This window comes from Desmodus rotundus, chromosome 10 (assembly GCF_022682495.2).
Source record: "Desmodus rotundus isolate HL8 chromosome 10, HLdesRot8A.1, whole genome shotgun sequence".
In the NCBI taxonomy this organism is placed as follows: domain Eukaryota; kingdom Metazoa; phylum Chordata; class Mammalia; order Chiroptera; family Phyllostomidae; genus Desmodus; species Desmodus rotundus.
This window is the reverse complement of record NC_071396.1, coordinates 96,221,654-96,233,482: the sequence shown is the minus strand read 5'-3', so window position 1 is coordinate 96,233,482 and position 11,829 is coordinate 96,221,654.

The window sequence follows — 11,829 nt, the reverse complement described above, 5'->3', positions numbered from 1 at the left end:
CCTCCTCCTGCTTTCCTTCTCTATCGGCAGACTGCGCAGGTGTAAATCAGGTATTATCTACATTTTACAGATGGGAAAACCGACTTGTGGGGACCTGCTGCAGGTGTGCAGGAATTCTCAACGACCAGGTCCCCCCTGCTCTAGGCTCTTTATCGCCGGGTGACCTCTAAAACACGCGTATGAGCGCTTGGGCGCAGTGTCTCCATCTCACAGTAGCTGAGCCGGGGGTGACCTATGAGTGACATTGTCCTTCTCTGTTCTGAGTTGCTCACAGCCATAGTGTGATCCCTACAGCTCAGAAGTGGACAACGTGGTGTGTGTTGGGAGCCTTTGTCGCAGGTTAGTGAGATACGCTAGGGACGCTAGGTGTTCCTGCAAAGTTGGTTATCTTGCTGGGGAAGGGAGGTGGGGCCGGGGAACAGATTCAACAAAATCAACATCCATTTGTTAACTGCCAAGGCTATAAAACCATTGAAGTTTTATTGCTAGTTGGTTAGAGTGCCCTCCTCTGTCTCTGTGTTAAAACATGTGAGAACTTTCAAAGGACATAACGAAATTACAATGGCAGCTTAAGAGTGATGCATAACCTCAACTGCTTGTCCCTTTCCAGAGCTCCAGGGAGATCTGACAAGACTCCCGTGTGGAGGAAGTCCCTGCCCCAGGAGTTTCAGCAGAAACGTCTCTTTGCGTGGCAGTCCAGATTCCAAGGTCTCAGGCTACTCTGGCAGACTCTGGTCATTCTTTCTGGCTGCCAGCATCTGAAGACCCCTTCCTACGTAAGAGCAGTGAATTCCCCTCTTGTGAGAGGAGCTCGCTTTCCACTACAGACGCGGAAAAGCAAACACGCCTTTCCAGCCTCCCTTGCAGCTAGAATCCCCCATTGAAACTCAGCCAACCAAACTCTGAACTGGAAGCTAGTGAGACTGGAAGCTAGTGAGACTGGAAGCACTCCGTTTTGCCAACAGGGCAGCCAGCTTGGGCTCTCCACAGCAGCGGTGGGTCACTGCCAGGTCAGTCTGCCTGAGTGTACAGGGTCCTGCAGAAGTAACGCCTGCCTGAGTGTGGTTGGTAGAGTAATAATACAGATGTAATAATTTATCATTTTAATTTGAACATTTCACCTAAAATGTCATACGGTGTGCTAGAGTGTGATATTGCTATGTTACAGAATTACATGCTTATGATTTTGTAATAAAAAGGGGTGCTATTTGTGCCAGACCCTGTATTTGCCAAGCCTGGTTCTTCTGCCCCTCAGACATTATGGCTGCTACCCGATATCATTTTAATGAGTTCTTCTTCTGCATAAATGAGCCAGAGATGGTAGTGCTTACAACTAAGTAGATGACTTAATCACCAGATGCTAATTGAGCAACTGCTATCGGTAAAACAACTGGGCTGAGCACCGCTGGGTGGATGGAACCACCCTATCTTGTACCACCATCCCTTTCTCGCTCTGACTTCCTGCTGCACCGGCCTTGTCTGTAGTTCCTCTCTCTGCGCTGTCTGACCCAGTCCCCACGAGCTGCATTTGGCTACCAAGCACTTGAAATGTGGCTAGTCTGAACTGAGATGTGCCCTCAGTATAATAGACACACCAGACTGCAAAGACTTGAAACAAAAAAAAATATATATATATATAATACTGTATTCATAATTTTATCTTGATTAAATGTTGAAATGACAATATTTTGGATATCCTGAGAGTGAAGTAAAATATAATGCTAAAATTAATTTCATCTTTCTCTCCTTATAATGCGGTTGCTGGAGAAATTTTAATTGCATATGTGGCTCATATCTGTACTAAACATTCTAAAGCAGCAAGATTTGGCCTTTGACCTAGTTAATCCTAACTCTTATCAAACTTCAGATATCTGCGGTGTCCCATCTTCAGGGAACCTCTCCCCGACCCCTAGCCTAGGTTTCCTATGTCATTGTAAGCAACATCCAGACCTGCAGAAGATTTTTATGAGTTTATTTGAGGACAACATATGCTGAGGAGCAAGGTCTCAAATGCTCCCAAGAATAAATTTGCAGCTTTCTCTGCATTTGAGATTAAGGAGGGAATGTGTAGGAAGATTACACGGAGGTGGGGGAAGACAGGGTGGGGATTGGATTACAGAATTGTTAAGACTTTGTGTTCTTCCGTTACCTACACAAGGGTTCCCATAAGACTGTCAGCTGATTTCTCAAAAGAGACCTTACAGGCTAGAAGGGACTGGCAAGAAGTATTCCAAGTCATGAAAGGCAAGGACCTACATCCAAGATTACTGTATCCAGCAAAGCTATCATTTAGAATGGAAGGGCAGATAAAGTGCTTCTCAGATAAGGTCAAGTTAAAGGAGTTCATCATCACCAAGCCATTATTATATGAAATGTTAAAGGGACTTATCTAAGAAAAAGGAGATAAAAAATATGAACAGTAAAAATGACAGCAAACTCACAGTTATTAACAACCACACCTAAAACCAAAACAAAAGCAAACTAAGCAAACAACTAGAACAGAAACAGAACCACAGAAATGGAGATCACATGGAGGGTTATCAATAGGGGATTGGGAGGGGGAGAGAGGGGGGAAAGGTACAGAGAATAAATAGCATAAATGATAGGTGGAAAATAGACAGGGGGAGGGTAAGAATAGTATAGGAAATGTAGAAGCCAACGAACTTATAAGTATGACCCATGGATATGAACTATAGGGGGGTAATGTGGGAGGGAGGGGGTGGGCAGGATGGAGTTGAGTGAAGGGGGGGAAATGGGACAACTGTAATAGCATAATCAATATATATATATATTGATTATATATATATATATATATAAAAGACTGTGTTCTTGAGAGAGAGAGGTCACATACTGTAAGGAGGGGTCTGGAAGACGGGGGTATTTTAAGGGTGTGTTAATTTAGATGCACAGAATCAATGGACAGGGCTAGTTTAAAGCGAAGATAAATCTTTAAAGAAATGATGTGCCTGGAGCATGACTACCCACCTTGACCTGCCCAGTTAGCAATTTATGATCAGATCACCTTTCACAGAACTCCTTTGTCCACACCTATAAGTATGTTCCTTTCTTTTGCAGAATTTACCTGGGCCTGTAATTACATATTATTTGTTTGGCTATTTGATTCATGTTTATCTCTGTGTTAGAGTATAAGCCCCATGAAAGAAGCAGCTAGGCTTCTTTTTGCTTCATTATTCTCTCAGAACCTGGCAGGAGCCTGGCACATAGAAAGAGCTCATTATATATGCGTTGAATGATTATGTCAATGAAGTGTATCGTGAATCTCCAAGAAGAGGACAAAGTGGTCAGTTTTGCTAAATTGGTTTGACCACAGAGCTCTCAGTGAAGAATTAGAATCACCAGTATCTCAGTTTGGGAAGCACTGGATGAGGGGCTATAACTACAGAGAAAGTTAATTGAGCCTCAGTTTAAGTTTCCATGTGCACTATGACCCCAGCTCTCCTGTATGCTGAAGGTATAGGTAGGTTTGTTTGTTGGGGTGGGGTGGGGGGTGGGCTTGTTTTTTATGTTTCCCTTACTCTGCAAATCAAAAACTCCAATTCTCTTGAATTCTTCTACTTAGAAGACATCTAAAAGAAGCTGAATAGTTCTCCTTAATAAAGAGATTTTCATGCAAATTCATTCATGCAGTTTATGCATGCTTATATTTTTTCTCCTGCAAATACACAGTCACAAAGCAGGTGAAATAGTGGGTGTAACCAGGGATTGGGGTAGTTGAAAGGAATTTGCCTGAGAGGCCATCCAGGCCTGGCACACTTCATTTGGGAGAGATAGCACATGGTTTTACACCAGCCCAGAGCACGAGACCCAGCATAAGGCTGTCAAGTCCCACTCACACACCCCAAAACACCAGTGGCTCAGCTGAAATGTCATTTTAATTCACTATGTTAATAATCTTCTCCAACCAGCCCTATACACAAGAGCTAAATGATTACTGTAAGATCAGCCTAGAGCTTCGGGATTCTGAGCAGGCCTGGAGATCAGCACCTCCCAGGGAGAGGACGAGAGGAGGGCAGCCAGCACTGTGAGGAGGAAACTCAGCTGAGCAAAGCGGGCAGCTCCACCTGCTGGGGCCCTTTCTCTTGCCCATGGCGCTTACACAAAGGGACAGAGAAAAGAGAGGGTGAGGCAAAGGGGCTCATTGCCACACTGAGAAGCATTTTAAGTGTTTCAAATGACAGACTGGAGGACTAGGTCACCAAATTAAGTCTGTTTTTAAATACTCTAGGCATTTCCAAAGCTCAGCAGGAGGTGCGGGGATGACATTTAAACCTGATTTTAAAAGGTCTGTTTCCTAGCAAAATCTTACAAAGAACTGACCCCAGAATTTCTAAAAAGACCAATAACCACAAGAAAAGATTGGTAGTGACCAACTCTTCTATCCACACGGACTCCCAAAGTGCCAGATGTATATGGTTCACTGGGTAAACTCCCTATGCTACCAAACCCCTGTTGAAATCGAATTTTCACCTATTTCTGTAACTACACCTGTATGGCAGATCATAGACAAAACACACACACACACACACAAGCTTGCTAAATTAAATTAGTGACCAGCAAACTCCTTTTTAATTCCTTCTAGCAATCGACTGTATTCCCTACTCCTTGTCCTAGACAATCCTCCTGCATCTTCTCTCCTCTCGGACCTGCAGCATCTCTCCATCGTTGCTCTCAGCTAGTGACCTGAGTTCTACTTTACTGGGAAGTAAAAGCAGTCAGAAGAGAACACCCACAAACCCCTTCTGTCATACCCATCCCCCCACTTGCACCTGGACCCAAGTCCCTCGCTCTCCTTTCCAGTTACTAAAGACGAACTGTCTGCGCTTCTCAGACCTGACCACACACACAAACACACCAGATGCCACCCCCTGTCACACACAGTCATCACTCCAAAATGTCGTCCTCTCTGTTGGGTCATTTCCACCAGCAGTGAAACACAAGTTATGATTTTGCCATCTTTTGAAAATTTCTGTTGACTCCACTTCCTGCTCCAGGCTCCTCTTATTAATATTTCTCTGCTGCCCGTAACTGGGAGCTGTTGCAACGCCCGCTGATGTGAGCAAGAAAGAATGAGATCTGCCAAGAGATACCGGACGGTGGCCTCCACGTTGTCTTCCCTGGTTGGTCAGTCTCCTTCTTTGTACATTTGAGATAATAAAACTCTAAGAAAAGCTTCTTTGAAGCCCGGAAGGCAATCCACTTGGGAACAACTGCTGCCATCATCCTGGCCTTTACTCCCAGAGAGAATCTCAGTGGGGAAAAGGGGGGACATTCTTGGGGCCTCTCCTGTGGGGCTTCAGACCTGGATAGATTCACAAACAGGGTGAAGTTCAAGGGTATTTCCTCTGCTGGGTTATGCAATGATCACACTTACCATCCTTTAAGAAATACAGACTCTTTACTTCTGAGGTCTTAAAGCCTACCCAACAGATGCCCACCCAATGGTGGGATCCCCTCCAGTTTCCTGGGCAGGATCATCTTGCCATGGATGCTGGTCAAACCCAGGTAATGAAAGGAACTGGCCACTTCCGGAGGCAGCCAGCTCATTCCATGCAGGTCACTGTAAATGCTAGAAGTCCTTTATCAGGGTTTAAATCTAATCCTGAAAATTCCTGATATTGATTCTAGGTCTGTTTACACCTTCATGCCATGCGTGGGGAGACTGGAGATCCAGAAGACTGTCAATAGGAGTCCCACCTCTGAGTCTTCTCTGATCCAGGCCACACACCCCCAACTTACCTTGAGTGACAAAATGGCTGTGCACTTCAACTCCAATTGGCCATGTTTGGAATCCCTTCTCTACCACCTTTTTCCCAAGTGCCCCCCGGGCAAGTCACTCAATACGCTCAGCTCATCTTCCTTTTCCTCACCTACACGACAAGAATAGAAGTGCCCACTTCAGAGATGCTGGGGCAGACAGACTCTAAGACAACCCCTCTGACACCCACCCGGGGCTCATGCTCTTGTGTCAACTTCTCTGCGCAAGCACAGGCAGGAGCTGTGGCGTGCTTCCCACCCAGAGAGTACTAGCAAAGGAAACAGGGTGTGACTTCCATGATTACGTTACATAAGATCCTGACTTCCGTCTCGCTGGCAGGTGCTCTCCTTGCTGGATTTGATGAAGTCAGCCACCATGTTGGTGAGGCCCATATGGCAAGGGACTGAGGGCCACCTCTGGCCAACAGCTAACTTGGAACTGATCATAGCCTCTGGCTGACAGCCAGTGGGAAACTGAGGCCTCAGTCTGGCAACTGGCAAAGACCTGAATCTTACCAGCAACCACGTGTCGGAAGCAGATCCTTTCCGAGTCAAGCCTTCAGATGGGAACCCGGCCCTTGGTCACAGTCTCACAGAGAATCCAGCCTTTCCTGGACTCCGACGTGCAGAGACTGAGAGGTAATACACGTGTGTTGTTTGAAGCCACTAAGCTGAAGGTGGCATCGTTACATAGCACTTCTCATTTCACTGCTCCTCATTCGGCACTTCACCGGCACCAGCACTTCCGTCTACCGGTGGTCCCTCCTCTGAGTTTTCCTAGTTTATCCCTAATCTTCAAACTGTATGTGAGACTGAGAATTCTTTATGTTAAAGAATTGTCTTTCCAGAATGACAGCTGTGAGGTGGTGGGGAGGTGTTGAAAGGCTGGGTGGAAAAGGTGAAGAGAGAAGCAAAACAAAAAACCACAGACACAGACAATAGTGTGGTGATGGCCAGAGGGAAGGGGGTGGGGGCGGGTAGAAGAGGGGACGGGAGGATAACTGGTGATGGAAGGAGACTCGACTTGGGATGGTGAACATACAGTACAATATACAGATGATGTGTTACAGAACTATACACCTGAAACCTATATAATTTTATTAACCAATGCCCCCCCCCCACCATTAATTCAATAAAAAGAAAAACTAAAATGCCCTGACTAGTGTGGCTCAGTGGGTTGGATGTCATCCCACAAACCCAAAGGTAATCGATTCGATTCCCAGTCAGAGCACGTGCCTGGGTTTCGGGCCAGGTCCCTGGCTGGGCGCGTGCGAGACGCAACCTATTGATGATTTTCTCACACATCAAAGTTTCTCCCCCTCTCTTTCTCCCTCCCTTCCCCTTTCTCTAAAAATAGTAAGATCTTTTTTAAAAAGGAAAGAAAAAGTAAAGTATTGGTAATTTTTTAATTCCTTGTTCAGATCTCTATGAAAATGCGGCTAAAAACAGCTGGGGGCCCTTCAGGAAAATATATTATCTTCACACAAGCAAGTTGCCACCTAGGAAGCAAACACAGGGCCCTGAGGGAAGGCCCGCTAGTTCTGTTCCGATGAGCGAAGGAAGTTTGGGGCGTGAAGCAGTACCTGAGAAGGTTAGATCTGGGAAAAGCACTGCATCGGAAGGCTTCAGAGAAGAATGGCATCTAAGCAGATGGCAGAAGGCAGAGGACTAGAGAAACGGCAAGCAACTTAGCCCAGGGGCCCTGATTGGAGAGACAGCATCAGGATATTAATATCCCAAGCTCCAGCACCTGGAGGCCTCAGTCAATGGTGACTAGCATCCTCATATCCAGAAACAGTGACTCTTCCTTTGTGCTAAACCTGGCTGGACCACACCTGTAACTAACACAGCCTCCTAGTCGGACCACAGCCTCGTTAGGCCATGCCTGTATTACTGCATTTATCCCCCAAATGTATTTCATTTAATTAGGTCTGAGCTTAAGAGCCTAGAAGCAGGGACCGCATCTTTGTTTTATCTGTGAATGTTCCTCATCTAAGCACGTCACTCTCATATTGCAGATATGAATGAAATTTTAGTGAACTGAATTAAGTGGCGAGGAAATCTCAGTAACTAGTCTTTGGAAAAGTTTGAGGGCAAAAAGAGGATGAAAGGGACAATAAACAGAAGTTCAGGGAGGAGAAAGAGATGTTGGAAGTGTCTAAGGCAGGCAGATGGCCGCCCCACCCCGCCCCAGATCTTAACAGTGGAAGCCAGGTGGAGGAGCAAGCTCTGGGAAGGGTGGTGGAGGTTGAGGGGCTCTGAGAAGGTCAAGTGCAGGATCACCTGGAGGGCTCATGGAGTAGGAGGCAGTGTCTTCCTCCAGGAGTGAGAGAGGCCCGGGGATGTGGGGGAAAGACTGTGCTCTGGATGAGCCCCAGTGACTGTGGCTTCCCCGTCTTCCGGGGAAGATGTCTGTCTCAATTTTTCACTCCAAAAAAAAAAAAAAAATGTGGCCACTGCAGAAATTATCCTGAAGGTAAGAAGGAATAAAGGGGCATTCAGCAACCAGGGAGTAAAAATGGTGAATTCTTTCCCCCACAGAAATAAATGAGTCTTTCCATATGTACACTTGATTAAATGTGCCTGAAAAGGATACCCAAGAAGTAATAAATACAATGGTTACCTGTGGGTTGAATGGTGGGGAGGATGAGACAGGTAAGGAAAGGGATAGGAGTGAGATTTTTATTGAATGCCTTTTAGATTGCTTTGATTTTGAACCTGTTTTTTTACATTTAAATAATACATTTAAAAGAGAAAAAACATGAAAATTTTGTCTAGAGAATTTCACCTGGGCAAAAAGAAAAGAAGTCCCCTTCAGAAGCAAAGAAAGGACAGCAAAAGTTGTTCCTTTATGTAGGGGATGTACAAAAAAACTTACTGCCACAGCTGAAAGTTTTTATAAGGAAGAGTTTATTAGGCCATTGCTAGCACGAAATAAGACTGGTCTTGGGGGTTGGAGCTGAAACCACCACCAGCAGCATAGCTGAGTAGGAAAGACATATCTGACATCCAAGAGTTTTGCAAACGTTTTTATATATCATGGAGGGAGAGAAAGAAGCGAGCCGTTTGGAAAGGATTTTACATCAGCTGCTGACAAAGAGGATGGAAGGAGCAGGACTCCTTCTGGGCCGGGAGCAACAGGGCGGAAGCAGGGTCCAGAGCAGGCTCCCGAAAGCTTCTGTGTAAAGAAGGCGCGGGGGCTCCTGGGGTTCTGTGGCGCCAGGCTATTCTCTCTGTGGGATAATCGCGGGAACAGCCACCTGGAAATTAATCCTCAGGGCCAGCAGTTATACAGGAGGCTGAGTGTCTTTCTCCAGGGCTGGTCCACAGTGATTGACAGGGTGTTTTGTCTCCTTTGCTCTCCTGTAGCTACGATGTTAACTTAGAACACCTCGGAACTTTTTCTTGTCCTCTCCCCCTTCTCATCCAAATCTTTCGAAGTAAGCATTGCTGACGAGTGTTTGTATGATTTCAATTATGCTCAGATGGTCCTTTTATATCCCCAGCGTTGTCCCACGTTGCTAGGAAGGCTTATTCCTAGGAGATCTGTCCCACAGAGGAGAGAAATCCAAGGATTGTGTCAGGTGACACCATGTCTTAGGTCAACTGGGGGCAAAAAGAGGGCGAGGGAGCAAGAATTATTAGCTAAGCACTGACAAGGATTTTTAAATTGTTTTCTTGAAGAGTAGCTTTTTCTGGAAAGGTACAGGTAGTTCAATCTGTCGAGTAAACATACTGTTAGTGGGGGCTTGGCTTGTGGATTTACATAATTTAGAACATCTCAGAACTTTTCTTTTTGTCAATCTTATCAGACGGGCTCTAACGCTCTCCTGGTTTTTGAGAGTTTCCCTTTGTTTGGTAACATAGGTTGGGTACCTACCCCCGCCCCCTGCATTGCCACGTTTCCCTCGGGCTGAGCTTCAACATTCTGTCTCCTCTCTCCCTAACCCCCCACCCCACCCCACCCACTCCCCCAACCCCACACCCTCCCATTCACAATCTCTTCCTTGTAAGGTTTAAAATTCAGCCCAGTTTGGAGGAAATACGAGTTCATTAGATCAAAGTCATATTTACATATCAAGGTAAACTGGAACTTGTTACAAGCGCCCTTTGCCCACGAAAAAATGACGGCAAACGCTCTACCTAACGTTGAACTGGTGCCACCTAGTGGCCAATGGTGTCACTCAAGAGGAACGACAGGAACGTATCCTCGAGAAAGGTTTTGTGAATAATTTTAGGGCTGCTTTCCAGGCTTGCCCTTGGCAAAATTGTAAAATCCAAGGCAAATTTTCCAGTATTTCCAGTTTACTCTCTCTGGAATTTCCCCCCATGACAGACAGGTGTGACGGGAGGAGAGCTCGCATTGGGGTCAGATCCACCTAGCTCAACGCCAAATGCATCCTGTGCTGCCTATTCGCGGTAGCATTCAGGGCGGGTTACCCAACCTCCGGGAGTGCCAAGCCCATCCTCTCTTAACGTAGGTAGTGCATCGTCCTTATAAAGTCTTCGTGGGAAGTAAGCGAGATGAAGGGTACATCGCATTCAACATACAATAGGCGCACCCTAAATATTAGTTCCACTCTCAACTACATCATTACTTTAAGTATAGAACTGAAAAGGTAAGTAAAATATTGAGCTCTGGTCCTGGGAAGTATTCAAATATAGGGCAGATAACCTTCAGTGTTAATGCCAGCAGAAAACAATTTCATGCAGAGAGCTCCCCAGACGAGGCTTCAAGGGCTTCAGGAGATGTGGGCCAAGTTAAGGGAACTAACAAGAGCCACCGGGGCTCCAGAGACCAGCAACAACAAAAAGTCGTTTCCATGCCCAGGACTGATGGTACAAGCAGGGAGACTGCTATCATGCTTACATATTTATGTGTATTAGAAATACGTTCCCTCCCATTTTATGTTGGTTCTTACACCTTATATTGCCAGACTCTCTTCATAGAGGCTCCATTCACTTCCAATTCCACCATCAGTGCCACATCCCTCTCCTGATTTTATTATTACCCAGTCTCTAGCTTGACCTGAGGGCCTTCATAAGTAGGGTACCCCCGTAAGCAGGTACATGCTCACTGAGATGCTCAGCTAACTGCCTATCTCCAAAAGCCCTCTTCTGGGTTAAGAGAATGTGAACTATACGGGCATCTACTTCACAAGGTCTTTAAGAAAATCCTCCAAGTTTTCTCAATGAGAAAACCCCATCGAAATGCTTAAAACTGTGCCTGGCTCATAGTAAACACTACTGAAAATCAAGCATGTTTCTTCCTCTTACCTTCCCATCACCACATCTACCAAACCACCTGCACCCACTCCAGTCTCCAGGTCCCCTCCTGTCACCAGGGATGTGTGCTACAGCCTCGTTCTGAGGACAACCCCACCCCACCCCCAACTTAGGCTCTTCTCTGCTTTCCAAGGACTCAGCTCTTACAATTATACTTTCTTTCTTGCAGACTCAATTTCTCTTTCTCCACTGGAGGCATTCACAGCCGTGCAAATATTCCCCATTATGCCCCATCTTTTAAATTCATTTCTCATTCACATATGAGAAAAAATGGCCCTTCAAGTCTATGGGAAAAACAGAGACAACTGAACAAATTGTGACATTTGGGTCACTGAGAAAAAGTCAAGTTGGATCGTATCTCAGGCTTTGCAACAGATGAGTAGCGTATAGAAACACGGAAAATAAAACCATAAAGTAGCCCCCCAAATGGAAGAATTAAAAGAATTGTCAAAGTGGAGAAGCCTTTTCTAACATAAAACAATTAAAAAAAGAGTGAGAAATTTAAAAATACAGAAATAAAACATTTTGGGCAAAGCAAAAGGCACCCTGCTACCATTCAAATGGCTTTATTCTGCTCAAACACTCGTGTCCTCTGGGGTCGACTGAAAACATCCTCTGCTGGCCCAACTCCAAACCCTACAGCTCCTCAAAAACACTTCCCCGAATGCTCATGAATGAAATTCTTCCTACGGAGATTCGTACTTCCCCTTTCAATCCAATACAAAACGCCTCTGTGGGGTGTCGTCCAGAAAGCTGGTTTCCCTTTGT